The sequence below is a fragment of the Scyliorhinus canicula genome, chromosome 12 (assembly GCF_902713615.1).
Source record: "Scyliorhinus canicula chromosome 12, sScyCan1.1, whole genome shotgun sequence".
NCBI lineage: Eukaryota > Metazoa > Chordata > Chondrichthyes > Carcharhiniformes > Scyliorhinidae > Scyliorhinus > Scyliorhinus canicula.
The window spans coordinates 143,086,159-143,092,158 of record NC_052157.1 but is presented as its reverse complement, the minus strand read 5'-3'; the positions used below and the strand labels follow the sequence as shown (position 1 = coordinate 143,092,158).

General features: G+C 40.4%; 1 protein-coding gene across 4 annotated transcripts in view; it reads left to right on the top strand.

Annotated features, from left to right (window-relative positions):
• The first annotated feature begins 465 nt into the window (after positions 1–465).
• Positions 466–6,000, top strand: part of taok1a (TAO kinase 1a) — a 188,057-nt gene continuing 182,522 nt past the window's right edge. For 2 of the 4 annotated variants that reach the window (XM_038814331.1, XM_038814333.1), the window contains exon 1: positions 466–822. The gene's annotated coding sequence lies outside the window, so the exon portion shown is untranslated. Of the gene's footprint in view, positions 823–865; positions 988–6,000 lie in introns of those variants that run through there. The other 2 variants (XM_038814334.1, XM_038814332.1) reach the window with 2 other exon arrangements.

Genomic DNA, 6,000 nt, shown 5'->3' with positions numbered 1-6,000 from the left:
GGGGAGATGATCGTTGTGGGGAAATAATGGTTGGGGGTAGATGATGGTTGTGGGAGATGATGGTTGTGGGGAGATGATGTTGTGGGGAGATGATGTTGGGGGGAGATGATGGTTGGGGGGGGAGATGATGGTTGTGGGGAGATGATGGTTGGGGTGGAGATGATGGTCGGGGGGAGGGGGTGGTGGTGGTGGTGGCGGCACAAACAACAGAGCGAAGTTTGGCAGCAGAGAACGCAGGCGGTGTAATTTGATCCTTCCCAGTCGATCATAAGACGTCCGCCCCGCGAGGGAGGAAAAGTTGGCAGTGGAAGTTGCGACCAGTGTGTCCTGGAGCGCGCGCGCCTTCCCCCGTCCACGCCCCCTCTCCCCCCGCGCGCACGCGGCGGGGGGAATCTCGCGATGGCAGCGCGCGGGGCGGGTGCACGGGATTTGCGGGGCTTCCCGTTGGGCTGCGGTTGGAGTGAGGGCGGAGACGGGGAGGGAGAGAGAGAGAGAGAGAGGAAGGGAAGGTGGAGAGGAGAGCAGAAACAAAACCCAAACCCCCACCCTCCACACACATTAACAACAACAAAAACCCTATTTGGAAAAAAAAACTCCCCACGCGACAGGCAGCGAAAAAGCACTCGATTGTGTGTGTGTGTGTGGATATCTTATATATATATATATTTACAGTGGGGATGGGGCAGAGGGTGTGAGAGAAAAGCGAAGGCGGCCGAGTGCGGCCTGGAGCTGCCGAGCGGTTCTGTTCTCCGCCTGGACCGGGTGGATGCTGGAAGCGGCGGCCGGAGACGACGAGGAGGGGGGGAGGACCGAGTCCGTGAGGTAAATGTGCGCATAATCCGACCCTTCACTTCCGCCATCTTGACTGAGTGTGTGTGTGTGGGGGGAGAGAGAGAAAATTGGGAGGAGTTTTGCTCCACTTCTGACATTAATTTTCTCCTCGGGTTCCCGACTGGCTCGGTGTGAAGGGCAGCCGACTTCACCGTGGTGAGTGTGTGCCACCTTTTCCCCACCGTCCCTGTCACCCCCACCCCTCTCCCCCAGAAATTCTCAATGACTCTCCTGTTTTCATGAGGGAAGGAGTGTGGGGGAGAGGCAGAGGGAGAAATGCAGGATTCCGCTGCCCCAAATTCCTCTCTCGCTCTCTGCTCTGACTGCAATGCTGCTACGAGCTTGCGTACATCCGTCATGTCTGTTTGTCAGAGAGAGAGAGAGGGGGGGGGGGGGGACATTAGGATAAAGGGAGGCTTTATTGGAAAGGCAGGAACGGTGTTTTTTCACCACATTTTCTTTTTTTTTAAACAACGCAGCACGGTTTTCACTCGGCCGCCGGATATCGGTTGCACATTTCCACCCTCCCTTTCCCCGGACTGTTTGACAAACCTGCAAAGAGTCGTGACAGTATTTTTCGATGGTTGGCTGGGTTGACGGTCTTTTATTTTCCGGGCCTCCTCCCTCTTTTTCTTCATAATGGACCATGTTAAATGAAAGATTCGTCCTTTTTTCATTTGCCAAAGCAAGCCTGCCCCCATCCCCTCCAGTCCTCAGTTATACGTATTGATGAATATTGCCTTTCATTAGGAATCAGATTTATAAATCCAATAATATTGGGGGTGGGGAGGAGGGGGTCTAGTATCATGCTCTCACTTTTATTGAACTGCAATCATCGTTTTGAGTAACCTCAAAGCATTTACTGTCATAAGTGGACTTTTAACCTGGACATTGTCTGGTATTTTGCTGAAGAAAATATATTTTCAGCCCTGGATGTTTGTACAGACTAAAACTAAAAAACTATAGGCTGAACTAACTATTTATGAACATCTCTTACCGGAATGCTTTTTTTTTGTGGTTGAATTTAAGTTGTCTCGGAGCAATTTGTATTCTTTAATGTCAAGTATGAATTGCTAAAGTCAAGAGTATCTGAAAAGGTAATTGACTAGTGGAAGATTGAGGGTACAGTGGTAATGTCAATGCACTAGTGTTCTGGGGATATGGGTTCAAATCCCATCATGGCAGCTGGTGGAATTTAAATTCAGTTAATTCATCCGGAATTGAATGCTAGTCTTAGTAATGGTGCCAAGAAACCATTATCAATTGTTGTAAAAAAAATCCACTTGTGCCCTTTCGAGAAGGAAATTTGAATCTGCAATCCTTACCTGGTTTGGCGTACATGTGACTCCAGATCTACTCTTTAACAGCCCTCTGAAATAGCCTAACAAGCCATTCAGTTGTGCCAAACTGCTACCGGGTGTATCAGATAGACTGCAATGGTTCAAGAATTGGGCTCACTACCACCTTCTCAAGGGCAATTGGGGATGGGCACCAAATGCTGACCTGACTTTGCCAGCAATACCCACACTCCATGAGAGAATAAAAAAAGAAAAGCAGACTAGCGGGGGAAACATAACTTTAATCAGAATAGTTAGGAAAGACTCAATTTTTATGCATGCGAACTGCCATCAGTTCTGTGTGCAAATTGTTAATAACCTAAATCTATTTTGGGGAATACTACGTTAAATAAAGATAGTAATTTCACTCCAGGCTTTTGACATGATGCATGAGCATCTTTTAATCAAATGTAGGAATTGTAATGCTTTAACAAAGTAATAAGATAGCGAATGTTTTGTTGATACCAGCTGACTCCTTTTGAGATGTTTTTCACCCTCTGAGCCTGTAAAGTGTTTGTGCAGCCTGTGATAAATAGCGGATGATGACATTCTGGGGCTTGATGTATTTAATCTTGCATGTAAGCTTCCAAAACCATTGTAGCAGGAAATTAGGGAAAAATAGCATGCGTGCGTATACAGTGAACAATGGATACCTGGGAATTATCAGTATTCTGATAGAAGAGTTCAGGTGATAGGTATAAAATGATTAAGCTTTTCTGTCATCTGAACCCCTCAATTAGTTAACTGCCATGACATTTCTTTATATGTTTTTATTCAATAAGGTTATCTTTTGTTCAGTTTTCTTTTTTTGTTGGAATGGATCTTGACTACAGATGCATGTTTGTAGTGTACATTGTCAATCATTAAACTTGATGTGCAATTGATTACTTTTAAGTTATGGAAACTTGCTGTTAATTACAATGTGTAGGTTACATCCTCAGTTTTATTTCCTCAAAATTGGAGCAGGGAAGAACTTTTATCAGGCAATTGTAAAACGTGTGTGGCGTTTAAACCAGTGAAACCAGCATACTGTACAAGATTTCATGATATTTGCATTTGAGCAGCACCTGAATGTAGAATTTACAAGTGCAATTTATTGAGTTGAATTGCAAATAATGTTGTAGCTTTACTAAAGAAGGAATTATGCTGGTAATTTAACATGGGTGAATTCAAAATTGAATTATTTGTGGTACATTGAAATATGTTTCTATAATCAGTAAATTAATATTTTTGTATTCCGATTCATTCTAGTCTCTGCATGGGTTAAATTCTACAATTCTAAATGGCATTTAATTCTAAATGGTACTTTCTCATGTTCAAATTCTGTTGTTTTCTCAGCTCACATTTATTGTGAGGGTCATATAGGATTTTATATTCTGAATCATCCTTCCTGAAGTTATTGCTCACATTCAAACACTGGATTTGTCATGAGGTTTTAGTTTTGAGAAAAAACTAGAAAATGGTAAATCACTTGCCTAAAATCTTTTTATATATTTGAAAAGAAAAACTGGAGAAGTTCACAAAAATACATTGACTTATTGATTAGAGGATATAGTGTAACAGGCTTCCCTAATTAATTTTGATAGCAACTGTTTTGGACTTGAGCATTTTTGTCTCAAAAGTCACAGCCGTTGCAAAGCTGTGGTTGTCTGACAGATTTTAAAAATATGATATCTGAAGTATTCTCATCAAAATCTTCCAATTTTGTGCAGTTGGCACTATGGTATGGACTTTTAACATTTCCATAATATCACATATTTTCATAATTTTTTAATTATCATGGGAGAGAAGAAAGATGAAGTCAATTTCATATTGCAGTATTATCAAATTCTATGATATGCAAAATGAAAGTTATAGATCTATGAGACGAGGAGTACCTGCATTCACTATTCTGTTTTGTGCACTTTACCTCAGTTTTGAGAAGGTTGTTCGCAATTTTTAGCAGCCATTTACATATTTGCATGTGCCAAGGTTCAGTGTTTTAAAGTTTCTATTCACTAAATTGCCAGTGAATTGCTGTCCAGTGGTTCTGGAGGCACAATTTAAAGCTTTGGAAGAATGATGTCAAATTTGCATTGCTAATTGCAGAAACATAGTTCAATTTATATCAAGTGCTGTTACATATTACTTCAGAAGAGAAAACATATGATCTTTATCAAAAAATTATAACTTTTGACCTTGGCAGGCAAGTTTCTTGGTTTCAGTTTTGACAATTCATTGCATAGTAGGTCGTGAGAAATTTGGAAAATACTCTGGGAAGTAAAAATGTTGTTTCATGGAGAATTGCCTGACCTGATTTAAAATTTACTGATGGAAAGGTTCTTTTTTTTTCTCTTATGGTATTCCAGATTTCTGCCTTAAATGTTCTGATGTAAAAATAATTACCTTAGATTTCCAAACTTTTTTTTCTTGTCTATCTTTTATTTTCTTCATTATGATTTGCTTCTATGATTTGCTTCTAGATTATATGTGTTAACCAAGAAATTTGTTGATAACTGGTTGATAAAGGCACACCAATTGTAGCGCTAAACTATATGTGCTAGAAGGTCAAAGGTTCAGTTCCTGATTTGTGATGAGTGAGCTGGTCTTAACGGGGTAACAGGGTGGGGCACCGAGTTTGTTTGAGCACTCCTTATTTAGGGAGGGACAAAAAAGTTAGCCATGGTGTGCTGTGCAGTAACTGTTGCTGAAAGATGTGGGTGTTGGATGAAGGTACGATCAGGTTTGATGATGATGCTCTTTACAGTTGACTAACTTGCCAACATGCTTGCGCATGAAGAATGAGCACTTGGGAAGCCGCTATCGTTGTATTGTACACCAGTAAATGTCTATTTTCAGGACAGAAAAGGAAAAAAATAAGTAGGGGTTATTTAGGGGTTATTTAGTTAACTTATAGTCAATTTTGTGGTAATCTTTACTCGGTTGAAATTTATTCGTCCTTGACTGAATGGATTCAATTGGAACGCTAGCCTGTAAAAAGACTTAAAATCAACAAATCATGAATTTTGAAGCACTTTTTGTCGTGTTTGACTTCTGATCACATTGTTTCAGTTTTAATTATATTTTATTTGCTATTTGATATTGTTTATAAACAATATCAGCGTGTAAGAATTTTTAAACCAAATTTGTATACTGTTTCTTCTTTTTTGTAACATGTGCTTGTTTAGTTGAAATACCATGAACAGAATGTAGTCAAAAATGTTTGTATTGTGATACAAAAGATTTGAGCCTTTGTGTTACAGTAGGCATGGACAGGGAGCGAATAGATTTCAATGGCATATTGTTTAGTACTTGAAACATATTCAAGTTAGAAGCTGGGTCGTAATATATGGTTTAACATTAGGGCAATGGTAGTATTTTGCTTGATTAAATTGAAGCTGAACAATACTTTAAAAAAATATGTAATCCTTTCTGGTGGGTCTTTAATCGAACAGATAGATTAATTTGGTTTGGAAAATTGGGCCAAATTATGAATTATTGAGTCTTCAAAGTTGATCACTTTGGGTTTGAGATGCAATCTCTGGTTTAGCTCACTGGGCTAAATCGCTGGCTTTTAAAGCGGACCAAGCAGGCCAGCAGCACGGTTCGATTCCCGTACCAGCCTCCCCGGACAGGCGCCGGAATGTGGCGACTAGGGGCTTTTCACAGTAACTTAATTGAAGCCTACTCGTGACAATAAGCGATTTTCATTTCAATCTTATGCTTTGTGTTGATCCTCAAGTAGAATTTAAAAAATTTGTTCATGTGATGTGAGTATTGCTGGCCATGCCAGCATTCATTGCCATTCCTTTTTTTTAAATTCCAATTAAGGGGTACTTTACCGTTGCCAATC